The sequence below is a fragment of the Sceloporus undulatus genome, chromosome 8 (assembly GCF_019175285.1).
Source record: "Sceloporus undulatus isolate JIND9_A2432 ecotype Alabama chromosome 8, SceUnd_v1.1, whole genome shotgun sequence".
NCBI classification, from domain to species: Eukaryota; Metazoa; Chordata; class Lepidosauria; order Squamata; family Phrynosomatidae; genus Sceloporus; species Sceloporus undulatus.
In genome coordinates, this window is record NC_056529.1 from 33,401,089 (window position 1) to 33,422,227 (window position 21,139).

The 21,139-nt window shown below is 44.3% G+C and overlaps 1 protein-coding gene across 1 annotated transcript in view; it reads left to right on the forward strand.

Annotated features, from left to right (window-relative positions):
* The first annotated feature begins 2,672 nt into the window (after nucleotides 1-2,672).
* Nucleotides 2,673-21,139, forward strand: part of LOC121914888 (ankyrin repeat and fibronectin type-III domain-containing protein 1-like) — a 311,519-nt gene continuing 293,052 nt past the window's right edge. Inside the window, exons 1-3 of the mRNA XM_042438666.1 lie at nucleotides 2,673-2,776; nucleotides 2,875-3,142; nucleotides 3,230-3,356. The gene's annotated coding sequence lies outside the window, so the exon portion shown is untranslated. The remainder of the gene's footprint in view (nucleotides 2,777-2,874; nucleotides 3,143-3,229; nucleotides 3,357-21,139) is intronic.

Genomic DNA, 21,139 nt, shown 5'->3' on the forward strand with positions numbered 1-21,139 from the left:
TCCCTAGCCTTGAACTAAGGTACTTAAAGTGGTATCAAACCAGGTTATTTCTGCAGTGCGTTTCGGACCATTAGCCTTCTGTGCCAGAGAGCACTCTGGTGCCACAAGAAACTACCCATCCTAGCACTCTATAGCCTTGAGCTGTGGCAGCTAAAGAAGTGTCAAATTGGCTTATTTCTGCAGTGTATTTTGGACCATTTTGCCTTTTCTGTCACAGGGTTCTGGTGCTGCAGAAAACTACACATCCCAGGACTCTATAGCACTGAGCCAGGGAAGGAAAACATTCTTATAAGTCCAGGAAACCCCAGGAGTGTGTCATATAGAATTCAGTTAAAGTGGTCTCAAACTGGGTTATTCCTGCAGTGTGCCTTGAACCATTTCCCCATCTCTGTCAGAAAGTGCTCTAGTGCTGCAATAAACTATACATCCCAAGACTCGATAGAGCCAGGGCAGTTACTAGCAGTCTCAAACTGGGTTATTTCTGCAGTGTGTTTTGGACCTAAACATTCTTGTAAGTCCAAGAAATCCCAACCAAATATAAATCTGGGGTTTGTGGTTTTGTGGAGACATTTTGCCTTCTCTGTCAGAGACAGCTCTGGTGCCACAAGAAACTACACATCCCAGGACTCTGTTGCCTTGAGCCAGGGCAGTTACAAGCGGTCTCAAACTGGGTTATTCCTGCAGTGTGGATGCAGCCCAAGTCTTTGAATTCGACCACCAGAGCAGGCTTAAATAGCTGACAAAACTATACATTCCAGTGTGTGTCTGGGTCTTGGACCATTTTAGAGAGAGCTCAGGTGCCACAACAAAGGACAGTTCTCAGGACTCTCTCGCCTTGGGCCAGGGCAGTCAAGGTGGTGTCAAAGTGGGTTATTCCTGGAGTGTGGACAGCCCTTCTGCTCAGTTTCCCTCCCAAAGGGCTGCTTGCCAAGCTTGAAGGAGGAGTGAGGCCAGCCCTGGAAGGAGTCCAGCTGCCTTGCTTTTGCCTTGCTTTGCTTTGCTGCCCAGGAAGGTGCTTCATGAATGCCTCCACCTTCAGCAGCAGAAACCCCTCAGGAACCCCTGTCTCTGAAGCCTCCTCCTTTCCTAGGTATGGCTCTTGGGCCTCCTTGGGTCCCCTTCTTCTGCTGAGGAGGAAGGGCAGGCTTGGCTGCCTCCCTCTTTGGCCAATTTGATGGTGGCTGGTTGTTGTTGTTGTTGTTGTTGTTGTTGTTGTTGTGTGACTTCATGTTGTTTCCAACTCAGGGGGGTTTCCTTGGCTAGGCTCTTCAGAGGAGGGTTGCCCCAGCCTTCCCCTTGAGGAGGCTGAAAGAGTGTGACTTACCCAGGGTCACACTATCATGGGGTTTTCTTGGCCAATTTTTTCAGAGGGGGGGGGGTTGCCATGGGCATCCTTTGGGGCTGAGAGAGTGTGACTTACCCAAAGTCACCCAGGTGAGCCTCTTATGGGGTTTTCTTGGCATGTTTCTTCAGAGGAGAGATTACTATGGCTATCCTCTGAGGCTGAGAGAGTGTGCCTTGCACAAGGTTACCCTGGCAGCCCCAAGGCGACCATATCTTGGGGTTATCTTGGCAAGACTTGTTCAGAGGAGGTTTGGCATTGCCTTCCCTTGAGGAAGCCGAGAGAGTGTGACTTGCCTGCGGTCATGCAGGCAACCTTGTCATAGGACTGTCTTGTCACGTATCTTCAGAAAAGGTTGGCCATGGCCATCCTCTGAGGCTGAGAGAGCATGACTTGCTCAGGGTCACATTGGCGACTCTAAGGCAAACCTAGCATGGGGTTTTCTTGGCACATTTCTTCAGAGGGGATTTGCCATTGCCATCCTCTGAGGCTGAGAGAGTGTGACTTGCCCAAGGTCACCCAGGGGGTCTCCATGGCTGAACCAGCATTTGAACCCTGGTCTCTTGAGTCCACTATGCCACATTGGCTCTCTCCTATGTACATTGATATCTATATTAAATGCAGTGGATGCTGGCTCCAGGTTTCCTGCAATTCCTGTAGGAGGGAGCCTTGTCAGTGTGTGCAATGGCTGGGGAGAAAGGGCACTCTGTGCATGTTCAAAGACACAGCCAACATAGGGTGCATCTGCATGGCAGATGGTGTGTGCCTTCAAGTCATTTCCAATTTATGGCGACCCTAAGGTGAACCTATCATGGGGTTTTCTTGGCAGGTTGATTCAAAGGAGGTTTGCCATTGCCATTCCCTGAGGCTAAGAGAGTGTGACTTGTCCAAGGTTGCCCAGTGAGTTTCATGGCTGAGCAGGGATGTTGGAGTGTAATACAGTTTTGAAAGCAGTCAAACAGATGTGGCATTTATCGGCCTCATCATCATTCTTTCACATGATGTTGCTGCCTTTTTTGAAAAACTGTGCCGCGCTGCGTCGTTTTTGAGTGCGGCAATTGTGGAGTTGAAATCCAAACAATATATATATATATGTTCTGCTTTTCTTTAATATAATTGCTCTGCCCACTTTTTTTTTTTGGAGGGGGAGAGAATTTGGTAAGTACAAAGCTATGTAGCCGCAGGAGGCGAAAATCAAGCGGAGAGAAAGAGCAGGTATAGAGCTGAATATTACTTTATTTTAAAGCTGTTCCTTGTTCCAAAACATCACATTCAATGTGGATTTCTTGGCTCAAGGGGAAATAACTTCCTTCTTTTTTCTTCTTCCTTAAGATGCTTTTAAAAGATGGGGATACAGAGCCAGCTTCCTTCCTCTCCGTCTCTGGCCTTGGCACCATGCTTTCGTCTTTCTCAGCAAGCCTGGTTATCCTCTGTGTATGCAGCTTTCCTTGCTATTTGGCTCAGGTTATGTATGTTTCCTCTCGATAAATTCTTCTGCTTTCATGATGTTTGTGATCTGATTTACTCTGCAGAAGCTTTTTCCGATAGGAGGAGACAGACGAATGTTTTTGCCTGGTGTGTCTAAAAGCGCACTCTCTCTCTCAGCAGTGTGAGCAAAAGTGTAATTTCGAACCATCGCTGCGATCTGCCTTTCCTGATGCCAAAAAGCAAGCTATGCCAGTGTGCTATGCCTCCCTCCTCATGTGACTGGAATCCTTCTTTGGGTTCTGGTGAGGAAGCAGAAAGCTTTCTTGTCCAAATAGTCAGCGGAGAACATCTCATCCGGAGCCCATGGAACAAGTGAGCAAGGCTTGTTGGTTTAATGGGGAACAGAGCGAGGGAGAGACGGGCATTATTTTACGAACTTTGTTCTTGTTTTTAAATCAGAAATTGAGCCCTGCTTTGGAAGAGAGAGCGAAAGGCGCGTAGTAGGAGAGCAGGCATTTACAAACTCCTTGTCCTTAAAATGGAATGTAGCTTCCCCGGTTCTGTGTCCAGAAGCAGAATTCAGTAGGTAATGTATTCCAATGTCTCTTTCTGGTTTTCTCCCTCTGTCTCTTCAAGAGATCTCCATTGTTTTATATTTGTGTAGTCCATCCCTTTCAAAATACGATGCTGGCTTTGAGAGAGATGTTTTCCTGTTATGTTTGGAAAGAGTGGAGTGGATAGGAATCCACGGGCGAGAATGACTTAATGCTTTTGTAATGTTCTTTTGCTTTTCAGCTTCTGCGGCAGTGACAGAATTTACTTGTTTGAAGAGTCGAGAGTAGCTATGTCTGGAGTGTATATAAATTGCTTTCTCTGATGTTGGACATTTTATCCCTGGGAGGGTTTTCCCCCCCACCGAGTCCCCTTTAATAAATGTTTAATTTTCTCTTTTAACACAGCTGGCTTTGCAGTGCAATTATTAGGCTGACATGGCAACCGTCCAGCAGGTGTATATTTCTGATGGTTGGAATCTCTTTTATATGTCAGATTCATTATGTCCTTTGGTTTTAAACATATATTATCTGGAAAATATTAAATCTGTTCAAGAGGCAGGAGGATGCTTTCTCTCTCTTCTTGACTGTGGCAGGGACTCATGCGGCAGTTGAAAAGACCATTTTGAACATCTCTTTTCCAGGCTGAATGATCTCTTACTCTAAGTTTGCATGTTCATTGTTCCCGTGCTTTATTTCACACATCTACTGCACTTTAATAGTTTTTTCCCAGCGTAGGGTGCCCAGACGATGAGGGACAATAACTCCCATTATCCACATAACCATGGGAATTGTAGTCTAGTGCCATCTAGGGCCTGTAGTTTGGGCTGTTCTGGTCTTAGTGAAATTCTACACTTTAAAAGACAAAACCGTAGGTGCTGATTTATCCAATGCACAGTCAGTAACTGTGGATCATGAATGTGAACTACTCTTTTTTCTTAATAGGGAAAATAGCCTTAATGTTTATTTTCCATTCTTGATAAAATCTCTTTTGTATTTCCCGTGTTTTTACCACGTTTCACATTATGGAAGCTATTTTATATTTTCCCTTTAAGTTATTGCCACTCCAAAGACAAGAGTGTTGGGTCTGGATGAAGGAACCACAGGTACAAAATCACTTGAGAGGCCTTTTGCAAGCCATTGTCTTCTACACCTTACAATTTCAACATGTTTATATAATACAGTGATGTGTCCGAAATGAGTGATGATATGCCAGGAAGCTGAGATTAGCCACAGCTTTCTGCTGTGTGTTCAGAAGTGGAAAATGTGTTTGCGATGGTTTCATGCCTTTAAGCACTCCTCTGTCTAATTTGATGAGCTCTTGTCAGGATAATGTTTGGGGAAAAGACAGTGAGGCTCAACAGTTTGGGCCACTTAAAAAATTATGCGGTGAAGAATTACAGTGCAGCCCCATCCTATAAACCAGATTTTGCTTCAGCAGCACAATTCAAAATGTGTGCACCTGTTCACTTTGATGCCTGCCAGTGAGCGCAGTGTTGCCTTAACCTTTTCTTCTTGTCTAGCTCTGTACGGAGTCTAAAGCCAAATGTGACTTTGAGCAATTTAAAATGACCCACCCTGTTACATACAGATTTATTATAAAGGGCTGTGTTCTGTACAATTTGAATTCAGTGGCGTTGGGAAGTACTTCATAACATCAGAAGTATGCATTTTATTTTATTTTTACTGTATTGTATCTCATTTTATTTTACTTTTATTTCCTCCTATGTTTTATGGATGTGGATGTTGGAGTGTAATACAGTCTGTCCTTTCTTTACATGGGGGATCCGTTCCGGACTCCCTGCGGCGTAAAGGGAATTCCGCCTATCCTCGAGCCCCATTTAAATGAATGGGGCTCATGCACGCCCCATTATTTCCTATGGGACGCGCTGCCCCTTCTCCCAGCGCAGCTTTCAGCGTATGTTGAAAGCTGCGTAAAGCACACCCGCGAATGATGCTGGCGCACTGTATACTGTACTTCATTCTGTACATACAAATATTCCTTGGGATATTAGACCTTATGTCACGTGGGCAAAACAGATGGGCAGGAAAAACTGGCTTGAGGCTGCCTTTCCGAAGCTGCACTGAAACCCCACCAACCGCACCACCTGCTGCCAAGGCAGCTGGAGTGCGCATATCATGACCGCAAGGTGTGGCTTCAAGCTGTGCCGCTGGGTACTTTTTACTGTTACTCCCACCTTCCCTGTGCACCTTCACAAGAGCGAACCACCAGTGACTGCCATCCCATTGGATTGTTGTCCCTGTGAGCCTGAACACATTTGCTTCTGCAGCTCTCCAATGGATAGGACATCAGAGCAGAGGTGTGCCCATGCAGATGCCAGCAAGGTACAATCAAGCCCTCCCTTCTCTCCTGTTCACCCCATGCCCCCTCTTTGACTGTCTGTTTTGTGTATATTGTACTCATCTCCATGAGAGGTGTCACAGTTTCTCTTTTGAGCATTGCTACCCTTGCCACTTGGGTATGGCCTCTTTTAAATGCGCCCCTGTGATGGGGCATTTATGTGCACAATTAGGGGTTAGAGTTTTGAAAGACCGCCCCTTTAAAGTCACCCTGGCATTGGTGCATTTACACGTACATGTGAAGGTGCACACTTTCTGGGAGGAAGCTGAAAAATCCAGCTCCTTTTTAGTTTGGCTTTTCTCCCTGTAGTGCAATTTGGGTGTGTTTTCTGGCCGGCTTCATGGCATACGTCGTCTAAACACCCCACCTCCAAGCTGGCTGGAAACTTTGGCGCGTTTAAACGCCGCGGCTCCCAGACGCTGCCGAGAAGGAGCGCGGAGATCGCGCTTCTTCTGAGGCCCCGGAAGAGGCACCGCAAAGCGCAAGGGGCACATTTGCGGCGTCATTTCCGGGGCGACACATGCGGACGCAACGCATCCAGCATGTAAAGATGGCGGCGCCGCCATCTTTACGTCCTCGTCACGTGCTAGCAGTGAGGCCGGTGTGGACGCTAGGTCCTCGGCCAACCCCTAGCACGTGACGGGGGCGTATTAAAGGCCCATCTATAACGTGCCTTACTTATTTTGACCATCTGTTTCATCCCATAATACATGGAGTTTGTCATTGGGGTCAGAAAAAACATTACAACTCACAATATCCTAGTGTTACCCTCTACTTTTGTGGCTCAGAATGGCCTGTATAGGCTGCTTTGCAAGGCACCTGGTGGTATCTCAAACAACAACATGCAGTATCGTGACAGTGTCATACGCCAACAATGGCAAGGATAACCACAAGTGCAGCAAGTTAGTGTTTAATTCTGCACTGCCTGATTGAATATAATTATACTATTGCAAAGCCAAAATGGGAAGAAAAACTTTTATGTCCAAGCTTTCCCCTCTCTAGTTGGAGAATTCAGTCAGCCCTCTGTTTTTGTGGGGGATCCCCCTATACCCTCCTATATCCAAGCACCATAGACTTGAATGGGACATGTGCCTGCAAACACGACCCTGTGGAGCTCACTATTAGTCAGTAAAAATGCTGTGGGTGCATCTACACTGTAGAAATAATACAGCCTGACACCACTTTAAGTGTTGTAGCTCCAACCTATGGGATACTGGGATTTGTAGTTTTACAATGTCTTTAGCCTTCTCTGCCACAGAGTGCTGGTGCCTTACAAAATTACAAATTCCAGGATTCTGTAGGATGGAGCCATGGCAGTTAAAGTTGTCTCAAACTGCATGATTTCTACAATGTAGGTACATCCTGAGTTAGACTTGGTCTGACTTGGTACAGTCGGCCCTCCTTATCTACGGATTTTTTTATCCATGGATTCAAGCATCCACGGTGTGAAAATATTTTTTAAAAAAAACATAAATTCCAAATAGCAAACATTGATTTTGCCATTTTATATAAGGGACACCATTTTGCTATGCCATTGTATTTAATGGGTCTGGAGCATCCACTGACTTTGTTATCTATGAGGGGGTCCTGGATCCAAACCCAATGGATAACAAGGACCAACTGTACAAGAGATGCTGCACAGACCTATCCACCTACCTGATGTCCTCTTGTGACTAAATTAGAAGAACCGTTTTAAAGGAAGTACACTCATCCCTCCATATTTGCGGCTTTGATATTTGCGGCTTTGAATATTCACGAATTTGATTAATGTTCTCTCTAGTAATATCTAGGTCAGGGGTCGGTAACCTACGGCCCATGGGCCGGATCCGGCCCACGGGCACCGTAGGAGCGGCCCCAGGCCGGCCCTGCCGCCAATTGCTGGCACCGGCGCGCTCCTTCCCCAACCCTCTGGGCTGGCCTCTGCCTTCCCAGAGGGGCGGGGAAAACGCTGGGGCCGCTGGCGCTTGCCTTCCCCCCATCCTGTGGGGAAGCCTTGGCCTTCCCAGAGGGTGGGGAGAGGCAGTGGAGCCGCGGGCCTGGGGAGAGGGAGGCGGGGGTCCCCCTTGTCCTTCTCCCCAAGACCGTGGTTGCTCCACAGCCGCGGGCCTGGGGAGAAGGAGGCGGGGGTCCGCAGGGGAAGAGGGGGGGGGAGGAGGGAGGAAGGAAGGAGCAGGAGGGAGGGAGGAAGGAGGAAGAAGAGGAGGAAGAAGGAGGAAGGAAGGAGCAGGAAGAGGAGGGAGGGAGGAAGGAGAGGAGGAAGAAGGAGGAAGGAAGGAACAGGAGGAGGAGTAGGAAGAAGAAGACATGCACTCTTTCTGCAGGTGAGACAGTGTGACTTTCCAAAGTGCATTTCTGTGTATTTTCAGTCCTTTCAATGCTAAAAGGTCTGCTTTTACAATGAGAGTGGTAGTGATGATGATGATGATGATGATGATGATATGTCAGTTTCGGAGACATGCAGTCTTTCTGAAGCTGAAGCAGTGTGACTTTCCAAAGTGCATTTCTGTGTATTTTCAGTGCTTTTAATGCTAAAAGGTCTGCTTTAACAATGATAGTGGTTTTGGCCATCCCCTTCGGCCGAAAGGGCCCCTTGGAGCCCGTTCAGTTGAAGGAAGGGGCCGAGGAGGAGAGGGCAGGCACACGCCTCCTCCTCCCCGCGGGGCTTTGGCAACCCTGAGGTGTCCTTCGGAGGACACCTGAGGCCTGGCAAAGCCCCAAGGACAGGAGCAGGGGCCACGTGCCTGTTGTTTCTGCCCCTCACGGGCCCTTACTGGTTCTCTGGGAGGCAGCTGGGGGCCAAGGAAGGGCAGGAGGAGCAGGCGCGCGCCTGTCACCCCCTCTCCCAATCTCCCCCACTTCTAGCTGTCTCTCAGACAGCTGGAGGTCGGAAAAGGGAGCAGAGAAAGCCCCACCCCAGAGGGTGGAAGCTCCCCCTCCCACTTCGGCCCCCCAGTTGTCTGAGGGACAGCAACCCGGCCCCCAGCTCAAAAAGGTTGCCTACCCCTGATCTAGGTCCTCCAGTGCAATTCTGTAGTCAACTTAAACTAAAAGTTGCACTGAAACACCTAGAGATTCCTAGAGAGAATATGCTACTAGGCATTTGTAGCTCCTCCAGTGCAGTTCTGTGGTCAATGTCAGGCAGATGTTGACCACAGAGTTGTACTGGCGGACCTAGAGATTCCTAGAGAGGTGTCTTCTCAGGTAAAAACATGGCATTTCTGTTGTTTGTGGTATTTCCATATTCACGGAAATATTTTTTTGTGCCCCTAACCCTAGCGAATTTGGAGGGACAAGTGTACTAATGATCCTTTCACTCTGTAGCTCATTCAGTCAGCGCCAGGGATTTTGCCACAAGAACACTTTTGTTTAACACTTTATTTTATTGATTTGTATATTTGTTTATTTATTTAATAATGTTAGATTTGTTGCAATTTCTTAGCTTCCAGTTTCAAATCTGTGTTCTCATCTTGCTGTCACGATGCCAATTAGAACTGTAACGGAGCATGCCTCTACTGAGACACCTTGGCAGGATAATACTTTATGATGACAAATTGACTTTAGTGGTGGAGAAGGAGGTATCCCTGGAACTGCATGTACTTGCCAAAACTATTTCTGTGGTCTTTGACCTCCTCTTTTGAATTTAATTGTTCTGGGCAAAAAAGGGGGTGAATTGCCTCTTCCGAAAGCTGCAAGGGAGGCAGTTGATGGTTGTAGTCCCCTGCACTATTCAACACCAACAAAATAACCAAAGGTCCCAAGGGCAGCAAAGTGGCCCTCAGAGCCATCTGGTGTTAAAAACCAAATAAATCAAGCTATGGCAGACCCTGGGATACTGAAAAACGGAGAAAGAGAAAGTTGTTACGCTTCCTACCACTTTGTATTTTTTATGTGGATTGAGAAGATAGCATGTGGGTGTTAGAAAATCTTATACAGATGTATGACAAGTAATTATACCTCATTTATGCAAGGAAAGGAATACAGTCGGCCCTTGTTATACACAGATTTTTTGTACATGGATTCAAGCATCCACTGTTTGAAAATGTTCAAAAAAAGTATAAATTTCAAATATCAAACCTTGATTTTCCATTTTTTTAATAAGAGACACCATTTTGCTATGTCACTATATTTAATGGGACTTGAGCATCCACAGATTTTGTTATCCGTGGGGGATCTTGGAACCAAATCTCAGCGGATAACACGGGTCCACTGTATATGTAAAGTATCCTAGCTCCAAAACAGTGAGATTATTGACCTATGCTGTCCGGCAATGTCTTCAGCTCCTGCAAAGCTTGTGTGAGGAATTTCCTCTTAAGTATTTTTTAGAAGGTGTTCATCTAGAGTTACGGTGACACGACATGTTTCATATCTTGTACAAAGCAAAGAAAACATGACCTTTCCCTTAAGCACCAAATGTCAGCTAGAGATTTGCCAGAACAGGGAAGCCTGGATTCTAGATGCCTCTAGCCGGTACAAAAGATATTTCTTGGGTATTATGAAGAATTTGCCAAGATAAATTATGAAAAGATGAGACGTTTAGATAAGCATAATTAATTTGGGGTTGTAAATGAAACTATATGAAACTATAGGGAGGGGAGTGTATGAATTCACAACCACAAGATGGCCAGCAACTTGGGTGATTTAAAGGAGGATCAGACAAATTTGGAGAGGAAAGGGCAACCAGTGACTACTAGTCATAATGGCTGTATACTGCTGCCAGCATCAGTTGTTGTTGAGTAAATGGCAGAGGAAGGCTGTTCTTCTTTTTGCTTGTACACTTTCCATGATGTCTAACTGGCTTCTTCTTGTTGTCGCTGTTGTTGTTGTTTACTGCTTTTGTGTCACATTGACTCCTGGTGACCCTGTGAATGAGACACCTTCCGTACTTTCCTCTCCTCAACCAATTTGTTCAGTTCTTTCAGGTTCGTGGCCATAGCATCCTTGAACGTATCTATCCAGTATGCAGTCTACTTTTTCTCCTACCCTTTACCTTTCAGGCATTATTATCTTTTCTAGTGAGCCATGTCTTTTCATGATGTGGCCAAAGCATGGCACCCTAGGCTTCTAGGGATTACTCAGACATGATTTGTTCCAGTACCCATTTGTTTGACTTTTTGGCCGTCCACAGTGTCCTCAGCACTCTTCTTCATGACTACATCTCAAATTAGTTGATTTTTTCCCCATCAGCTTTCTTCACTTTGTTCAGCTCTTTCATCCATACATGGAGATTGAAAATATCTGGATCTAGAAGATCGTTTCTTTAGTGCTCAGTGCGTTTAATGATCTTGTCTTGTTCTTTCATAGCTGCTCTTCCCAATCCTTGTCTTCTGATTTCTTGCTTACAATCTCTGTTCTGATCAATGACTGTTCCAAGGTATGGGAACTCTTTATTTCAATTTCATCATCTTCTAGACTGAATTTATGTAAATCCTCGGCAGTTATTATTTTTGTTTTCTTGATGCTCAACATTAAACCTGCCTCCACCCCTTCAGATGTGAATTTCTTTAGTAACTGTTCCCAGTCTTTGTTGTTTTCTGCTAGTAGTATGGTGTCATCTGCATATCTTAGATCAGTGGTTCTCAACCTTCCTAATGCTGCAACCCTTTAATACAGTTTATCATGTTGTGGTGACCCCCAACCAATGGTCTCGGTTCCTAAGACCATCAGAAATACTATGTGTTTTCCATCGTAGGCAACCCTTGTGAAAGGGTTACTCGACCCCCAAAGGGGCTGTGACCCACAAGTTGAGAACCGCTGTCTTAGACTGATTATATTTCTTCCTCTAATCTTCACAATTTCTTTCTCTGGGTCTAAGTCTGCTCTGTGTATGGTATTTTCTTCATACATGTTGAACAAATAAGGTGATATTATACAGCTGTGTCTGCCCCCCTTTCTGATTGAGGACCATTCTATTTCTCTGTATTCTGTTCTAACATTAACCTCTTGCCTTGTGTGCAGGTTGTGCATCAGGGCAATGTTTTCACCATGCAGACTCCCTCTATATTCTGCCAGTGGTCCCTGAGAAGGAAAGTCTCCATTTCCATCCTAAGCAGATGAATCAGAGGCTGTATTGTTTCCTGCAGGGACTTGTGCCAGTGCACTCCATCAAGAGTGTGTCTACTTCTGTGGCCCTAACAACCAGTCCAACACTGGCAGAGATCTTCAGGGCAGTCCCCATCCACATTGATCAAGCATTGTGAGCTGGACATCTTTTCATCTTCTGAAGGTGCCTTTGGGTGTAGGGTGCTTCAGCACATCATTAAGCAGTGAGGACATCAAGCGCCAGCCATCCCGCCTGATAAGGGCACTTTGGTATGTCCCACCGTCAAGATGTTCTTCGCTTCTCCACTGTGAAAAGAACTGCTTGTCTTACTGGTGAGATGGCAATTTCTAGTAGAGCTTGTTTCTACTTTGTTTGTAGGAACAAACACCCTCCCCACCCAAGACTTGGGGGCTGGTACTTAAAATAGTTGAATGTAAGGAGTTACAACAAAGGAGTTTTGGGGTTCTCTCTTCAAAATAATGCCAAAAAACAAGGGAAGCCCTTTTCCCTATTGATGGTATTTTTGCTTACTTGTTTCTCGCCTCTGGTGCTTGTCTGCCTCTTACCCTTGTTCTTTGCCGGTCTCCTTCTTTATCCTTGGAAAGGGGAAATGAGAGACAAATAGATTAAGGCTAGTGTTAAATGAGTACTGATAGGGTATAAGTAGTAGCTGGCAAATGAGAATATCGTAAAGAGAGGGAGCTTTATGGTCCATTGCAGAACCCCAGAGAGCATTAGAAGCTGTATCATCAACTGGCCTTGTGAGGAGACAAATAGATTAAGGCTAGTGTTGCTCTCCATGGTGGGCACTTTCAAAAAGGCTTTCACATTCTTGCCTCTTGGAAAAATGGGAGGTGCAACCCAAAATCATGTCCATTCCTTTTTCCGCTAGAAATGCCACTCTCACAAGTCAGACGAATGATTCTTTTCTCTGCATTGATTTTTATAGTAATTCGCCTTGTCGCTGCGCACAAATCACTGAACGGTTCCATCAAGGGTTCTGAGTGATGGTGAACCTTTTAGAGGCTGAGTGCCCAAACTGCAACCCAAGACCCACTTATTTATTGCAAAGTGCTGTGTCCCTCTGGCTTTCTAAGTAACAAACTCTGGCAAACTCTGTGCTGGGGCGATGGCACATGTGCCCACAGAGAGGGCTTTGAGTGCCACCTCTGGCACGCGTGCCATAGGTTCGCCATTACTGGTTCTGACCCTATTTATATCAGTTTTTACCTTTTCTTCTTGTCTGTCCTTAATAGCTTTAAGAGTTTCATCTCTCATCCACTGAGGCTTCTCTTTCTTTCTGGCTGCAAATGCAGTTGACCCTCTGTATCCACAGATTCAACCATCCATGGCTTGAAAATAATAATAATAATAATAATAATAATAATAATAATAATAATAATAATTCCAAACACCAAACCTTGATTTTGCCCCTTTATCCGAGGGGCATTTTTATCCGACGGCATTTTACTATGCCATTGTATATAATGGGGCTTAAGAACCCACTGATTTTGGTACCAAACCGCAGAGGATACCAAGGTCCCACTGTAGTGTCTTTTTCCATTCCTTCCTGACAATGTCCTCTTTGTCAGTTTAGAGTTCTTCTGGCTCTTCCTTTTTATCCCTGCTTGATATTGCCCACACATGGCTAAAGGAGGTATCTGTGTCCAATTTTTTTGGGAGGCGGGTATAGTGAGGAGGTGGGGAATATGTTGCGGAAATTGTAAGATAGTTTCAGAAGGACCAAGCTTAGATCTCCTCCAGAGAAAGAAACTGCCGGATCACCATTTCATTGAAAACATATGTTTACTCTCCTATTCCAAACAGAAAAAAAAGAGCCTAACAGAAAAAACATTTCCCTCTAGATCACTGAAGCAGTCTGTTCCTCATTACAAAAACTGACAAAGAGACCCATTATAAAAGGACAGAGATAATCAAGATAGGTGATTTTTATGCCTTTGACAAATAGGTTATGTTTTCATTAACATCCTCTTATTTTCTATGTGTGCGGTGGAGTGATCTGAAAATACTTGGCAGAGGTCTGCATTGCCAGAAAATAAATGAGTACCGTAGGTTTTCACAAATAGAAAGTACTTATTCTGTCTCGGTTGACAGATGCTCCTTTCTGTTTTTGCAGGAAAACAGTCTAGTGTCTTTGGTCCATAGTGCATTTGTAGTCTTCAGTACTATCTGAGTGGGGAATATCTGCATTAGCTATCTGCAGATTCCCTCCTTTTATTTTAGATGCTACACCAGTTACTGTCCAGTTTATCTTATTCCCATTATGTCTTATTGACATTACATCTCTATACATGCAAAGTTTTTCACAATTTGGCCTATTGAAAAGGACTACTGCAAATGTCTCTGAAATTCCATTTGCCAATGACTTGTCAGCATCTCTGTGGCTGTTGCTTTTTTATGATAAGTAGATCAAACAATATTTATTGCATAATTATGTAGTGTTAAAGGAAGTTCTGTGTGCATTTGGGGGGTACATTTTTTTCAATCTACCAAATAGTGTACATATGTTTTCTGAGGAACTTGAGGAAACTGTATCCAATGACACCTTATTACCAAGCCTGGAGACTAGCATGATTGTTTTAAAATGTGGTCCTCAAAGTTTTCCCGGCTACCGTCTCCTTTTCTCTTGGGCAACAATCCTAGTGCGTGCATCCCCAGCACATACTTCTTGATATTAGGTCAACTGTTCTACTGCAAATTCAAAACATATATCTATCTTGGTTGCTGTTCCCTTTGTAACTGATCATCCTGGGATTGACAACTGAGCAGCTGGTTGAGCATTGATCAAAAAGCCTCTTGCCCATGCCAGCTTTGTAGCAAAGGCCAATGCAGGCGAGAGGCCTCTTGGTTGCAGCTCCCAGAGTGACTGGGTGCGAAGGGAGAAACTTCTTGCCGGTGAGGAATGACTCTCAGTTCTTTGTCAGGGCAGAGAGGGGCACAGCTGATATGTGTGTAGGGCAGTGATGGAGAACCTTTTAGAGACCGAGTGCCCAAACTGGAACCCAAAACCACTTATTTATCGCATAGTGCCGTGTCCCTCTGGCTTTCTAGTAACAAACTCTGGCAAACTTTGCACTGGAGTGACGGTGCGCGCCACAGAGAGGTTTCCAAGTGGCCCCTTCGGCACGAGTGCCATAGGTTCACCACCACTGGTGTAGGAGGTTTACAGAGGCTACAGGTTCTGGACTGGAGACTGGTGTGGATGGGAAAGGGAGAGATTTTAACTACTGGAGCCACTCCAAGGTGAAGGACTCTTTCTAGGAATGGACCCTGGATACTCCTCCCCTTCCTTCCCCAGAGATGTACCTTCGTCATACAGCTTTAAGTGCCCCCACCAACATTGTTTCTTCTGCTACTTCTACCAGCCTGTCCAATGAAAGAAAGTAGAAGCAGCAGAGTTTCAATCTGCCAGCCAAGTCCCATGAAACCTCACAAAGTTTAAGCTGGGCCCCAAATTTGCTGCCATGTCTCCTTCCTCCGATCAGTCAGTCTGTCCCAAAATAGTGCCACTTCATGCCACAGAACCTTGTGAGAGTTTTCGAAGTGCCACTACTATTACTAGTGAAAGATGTGGCCAAAGGTGTGAGCTTGTGAAGGCAGGCAAAGAATGGGAGACATCACCACACAAAGAAATGAGCGAGGCTGCATGGTGGTTTTAAGGGACTCCGAAAAGTAGCTTCATGCAACGCTCATCCCCACCATGGTCCTAAAGGGCACTAGTTCCCCTTGTCTTGCTTGTGCACCAATGTTTTCACAGAAGGTTCAATTGCCAGTCCTTTACTGCCCCGCTAGAGCCCTTTCCCTCCCTCACCACACCCTGGATCCTCTGAGACACTTTGCGAACCTTTAAATTCTTGTAGTTAAAAAAGCAGAAGTCAACAAAGGAAGAATATTCATAGTTTTTGGTGGGTCTTTGGGCTATGCGGCCATGTTCTAGAAGAGTTTATTCCTGATGTTTCGCCAGCATCTGTGGCTGGCATCTTCAGAGAATGCTGGTATGGAAGAGAGCTGGATATATATGCCAACATTCTCTGAAGATGGCAGCCACAGCTGCTGGCGAAACGTCAGCAATAAACTCTTCTAGAACGTGGCCACATAGCCTGAAAAACCCACAAAAAACCTATGGATGCCGGCCATGAAAGCCTTTGACTTCACACTGAAGAAAATTCACTCCATCAGTTACATCATCTATTACATGGTGTGACATAACAGCTCTAAAAACTGGCACAGTTGCCAAGAGTAAGGAAGGGGTCTTAATTTGTCAAGATTTTCTATCAGTGGTGATATTATTCCTCTCAGTACCAAGTTTTTGATTTTCTGGAAATTTCTGTCTTTTAAAAAGATTTTCATGGCAAACGAGAGACACGCTGTTTGATACTCAGGCCCACTCTGAATGGTTCAAATGCATCTTTACCTAACACTCATCTCAAATCTGCTGCAAGGTAAGATCTGAATATTAAAGGAAGTACCTGTTGAGCTTTAAATACAGTAGTCTCCAAGAGGAACATATTCTGTACATGGCAAAGTGGCCATGTATAAGAAATGAAGGGTGTCCTTTGAAAATGAATTTCCCCCTCTCACACTATCTATTTCCACCTCTCATTGTGAAAAAGCTTGAGTCACAAAGTCTTTCTGTGTGTTCCCAATATCTTTAGTTTCTTTCTGTATCTATTATAACTATGGGGAATACACTCTAGGTTGCGTATAATGGTGTTTGTCTGCCGATGGAGCCTTCGGAGAAAGGTGGCATACAAATGAAATGATATACAGTGGTACCTCGGGATACGAAATACCCAGGTTACGAATTTTTCGGGATACGAAAAAATCCCATAGGGATTTATTGTTTCGGGTTACGAAAGTTTTTTCGGGTTACGAAAAAACTCCGGCGCTGTTTTAAATGGAGCCGCGGCGGAGCCGCGGCTTTTTTCCCCATTAGCGCCTATGGCAATTCGGCTTACGAAGGTTTTTCGGGTTACGAAATTAGCCGCGGAACGAATTAATTTCGTAACCCGAGGCACCACTGTAAAATAAAACCACATTGTTCATCGGTAGATCAGATTGTCCCTGTCTCCTGCAACCATCTATCTTAGATCTTTTCCAAAGGCTTGAGAACCCTTTGGAGCACATTTTAGTGTGAGGGACTGCTGTTGGGATGAAGGAAATGCAAAGTCACATTGCATGAATGGAAAAGTGCTCATGTCATGTTAGATGCCACCTGTAGCGTTAAAAACTGCTTCCTTGACCAAAGTAACTTTTGGGTATAAAAGAAACAGTTGGGCTGAATTTGGGTTGTAAGGGCAATTTTTGACCAATTCCAGGATAGGTCTTGCGACTAAAGGAGGAACCAGAGATAGTAACAGCAGTCGTCCTAGATATGAGAATTTTCAGATACATGGGCCTGTTACAGACTGCCAGAATAAAGCTGCTTCGGGTCTCTTTGGAGGTATGCAGTTTAAATGATGCATGCATCCTAAGAATCCGGAAGCTGCACCAAAGCTGCACTCCAGTGCTTAGGAATGGAGTGTGGCTTTGGCATGACCTCCAAACTCTTAGGACCCATGCATCATTTAAATAGCATACCTCCAAAGAGACCTGAAGCAGCTTTATTTGGGCAGTCTGTAACAGGCCTTAATTTGCAAATGAAGTAAAAGGGCAGGCACTTCTCTATGAAAAATTCAATGTGCAGGGTTTTTTAAATTGCTTAAGCACTTTCCATAAGCAGACATTCAGACAGGGTTTTAGTTGAGCATTTAACACCACAGGGTGCAATTCATTCTACTTCGGTATAAACAACAACAAGATCTGTTTCATTTAAAGCTTATCAGTGATCATTGTCTTACCATTTTTCTTTGAGAATTCAGCACCGGCAACAAGATGTTCTTTTGTAGAATAACATTTTCTTCTACAAACACACTACTCTCTGGAGTGTCCTGTCTGCGCATGCAGAGAAATTGCATGACATAGAAATTGAAAATGTATCCACACTTGGTTGGGGAAAATAATCCCATTGTGCTTAATGAGATTTATTTGAGAGTAGACTTGCCTAGGCTTCTGGTCCCAGAGTTGTGTAGTGCAATCCAAACAGATGGTCGACTCAGAATAAAGCTTCTGGACTTGGCCTTGTGAACCTTTAGGGACACAATCCTAAATTTAGGACTCCACCGATTTCTGAATAGACCTATTTAGGATTGTATTGTGTTGCAATATATTGTAACATGAAGCAGGGCAGCCTTGTTTATTCATGACAAGTTGGGGTGCCCATGCCCTAGACTTGACACTCATGGGATGTTGGTCCAATGCAGAAATGTAATTTCAAATCAGTGTCTTGGGACCACGATGTGGGAAGCCCTCTCCGAAAATTGTTCCTTCAAAAGTCTATTTAGGTGGATATACCTGGAATACTGCGTCTAGTTCTGGGTACCACAATTCAAGGAAAATGTTATGGCTAAGAATACATTGTACAAGCACATTTTATTGAGTGCAGTGTAGAACCTGTACATGTGTGATAAACACTGAAGATGATGTTAGATACTGTTTATAAACTAAAATGGTGTGGCGGAACATTTATTTTCTGCCGAGGACTTTAGACCAGAGAAGTTTACAATATTTAAAAGGCAAGCTGACAAACAGCTGTTAAACTGTCAACGCGAGTAACCTATGGCAAAGTTCACCATGTGACACGTTTCTGCTTTATATCTTAAGGAATCCAAATGTATAACGTCTGCTGTCTGTGAACATTTCATCAGCATCTGTTGGTTCTTAGTGTGGAATGTAATGGGCGAAGGACCCACTGAGGATCTAACTGGCTGAAAGGGTTTTGGCTACAAGTTCATTCTGTTCAGTTCACTCCGGTAGTTAGTTGCATTAGTTGCTAGACAGAACAGTTGGTAATAGATGATCTAGAAGACAGCAGGAGAAACCAGAAGGTATAAGGAAAAGCCTGAAGACTTCAGAAGCTGAATGCCGAGGAAAGACCAAAAGGCAAGTTGAAATGTGAAGTCGAAGGCTTTCATGGCCTTTCATGGCCGGCATCCACAGATTTTTGTGGGTCTTTTGGACTATGTGGTTCTGAAGATGCCAGCCACAGATGCTGGCAAAACGTCAGGAAGAAACTCTTGTAGAACATGGATACATAGCCCGAAAAACCCACAAAAATCTAAGGCTGAAATGATATGATGCTAGAGAAGATCTGTGCATGTGCAGAGAAGGTTGTCTTAATACCAGGATTGGAAACGCATGGCCCTTCTGATGTTGTTGGACATCAACCCCCACCAGAAGGGAGTTCACCATTGACTAATTAAAGTCAACTTAACCGTTGACTAGTTATTTAGGTCTGATGGAAGTTGCAGCCCAGTAAGAGCTGCTGGGTCATACATTCCCTCCCTCTGCTTTAAAATAATGTTTTAGTGTATTGTAATGTGACATAATTATTACAGTAGCCATAACATAGCATCTAATAATGACATTTATATATTTGTTAAAGTGGAAAGCAGTAGGAAAAAGGGAAGACTGCTTTATAGGCAGATAGACTCAGTCACAGAATTCATGGACCTGAGTTTGCAAGGCCTTAACAAGGCTTTTAATAACAGGACGTTTTGGAGGTGTCTTATTTGTAGGGTAGCTATAAGGAGAAGCCAACCTGATGTCTTCTAAAACAGCAGTAATAATAACCTGTGAATCTCAGGTGAATAGTTCATTTAAAGTACATTGTTGGTTTCAAAAATGTACACTTGTATTGAAAATTGTTGCTTTCCATAGTGGTAGAATTCAAAGATATAGCTGTGTTAATCTGTAGAATCAGTAAGTAGAGAGATCTTGTAGCACCTTTGAGACTAACTGGAAGAAATAAATTGGCAGCATGAGCTTTCGTAGGCTAAAGTCTACTTCCTCAGATGCTTTTGAGGAAGTAGACTGAAGTCTAGGAAAGCTCATGCTGCCAATTTATTTCTTCCAGTTAGTCTCAAAGATGCTACAAGATCTCTCTATGTATTGAAAATTGTTGTGTGCCTTCATTTCATGTCTGACTTACAGTGTCCTTAACACAACCTTGTGACAGAGTTTTCTTGGCAAGATTTGTTCTGAGTGGGCTTGTCATTAGTGGCCATGCTCTAGAAGAGTTTATTCCTGCTGTTTCACCTTCATCTGTGGCTGGCATCTTCAGAGAATGCTGGCATGGAAGACAGTTGTGTGTGTGTGTGTGTGTGTGTGTGTGTGTGTATACATACACACTGTGTGACCCTGAGTAGAGTTTCCATGTTAATCTGTGTATCATTCTGCTGTTGGTTGCAAGGCCTCAGGGTGGGAGGCCTTGCCATCAACAACAGAACAATACACAGATTAATATGGAAATCACTTCTCCCAGCCCAGGGTCACATAGTGTGTACACACACACACACACAACTCTCTTCCATGCCAGCATTCTCTGAAGATGCCAGCCATAGATGCAGGTGAAATGTCAGGAATGAACTCTTCTAGAACATGGCCACATCGCCCGAAAAACCCACACAACACGATGGATGCCAGCCATGAAAGCCTTTGACTTTACATGGGCTTGTCATTACTCTGAGGCTGAGATAGTGTTACTTGCCCAAGGTTGTTTAAACAGTGGGTTTCCATGGCTGTGTGGGGGCTCAGACTCCAATCTCTCAGAATCATAAGCCAATGCTCAAACTACAAAACCATGCTGGTTCACGTATGCTGAAACAGAAGCACCTGTATGCACAATTTGACTTTCTGTCTTTTGATCTTCTGTTGGTATTCCTCAACTGAGGTTTTTGATAGGGGAGTGTTGCTTTTGCTTGTTGCAGTGCTTGTTTCAATATCAATTTGCAGAGACGCATCCGGACACGTGCCACTCCTAACCCCTTTCTGTGTTGTTCCAAGCTTTTCTTTACACTCCCTTTCTTCGAGTGCTAAGCCTTTGTTTATGAGCTTTGGAAAGGATTATAGCTAGAAGTGGCATAATGTTCTTGGCCTATAGAAGTGCATGTCTGGAAACTTTGCATGATTAATCTACAAAGGGGTGTGCAACTTGACAGTAGTGAGGTTATTTCTGTTAACTCTTCACTAGGTAGGGATTAGAACCCATAGTAAGGTTCATTGCTCTCCTCATGGGGGAAATGTTTCCTCTCTTAAAACTGATTTGGTGCATTAAGAACAGATTTATTGGTATTTGTTATACTCTGCTTCAGTCAAATTCAGCTTTAATAGACAAACACTAGTGTTACTTGAGGGAAAGTATCCGGTGCAGATTGTATGGGAATCATGTAGCCCTGCCAGTGATCTTTGTCAATTTGGCTTCTGACATTTGGAAATGAGAAGGAAACTGTTTAAACAAGTATTTTTTCCTTTTGCATTGTTCATCTGTTGCAGAAATGGTGCCAAATTTTCCTGGT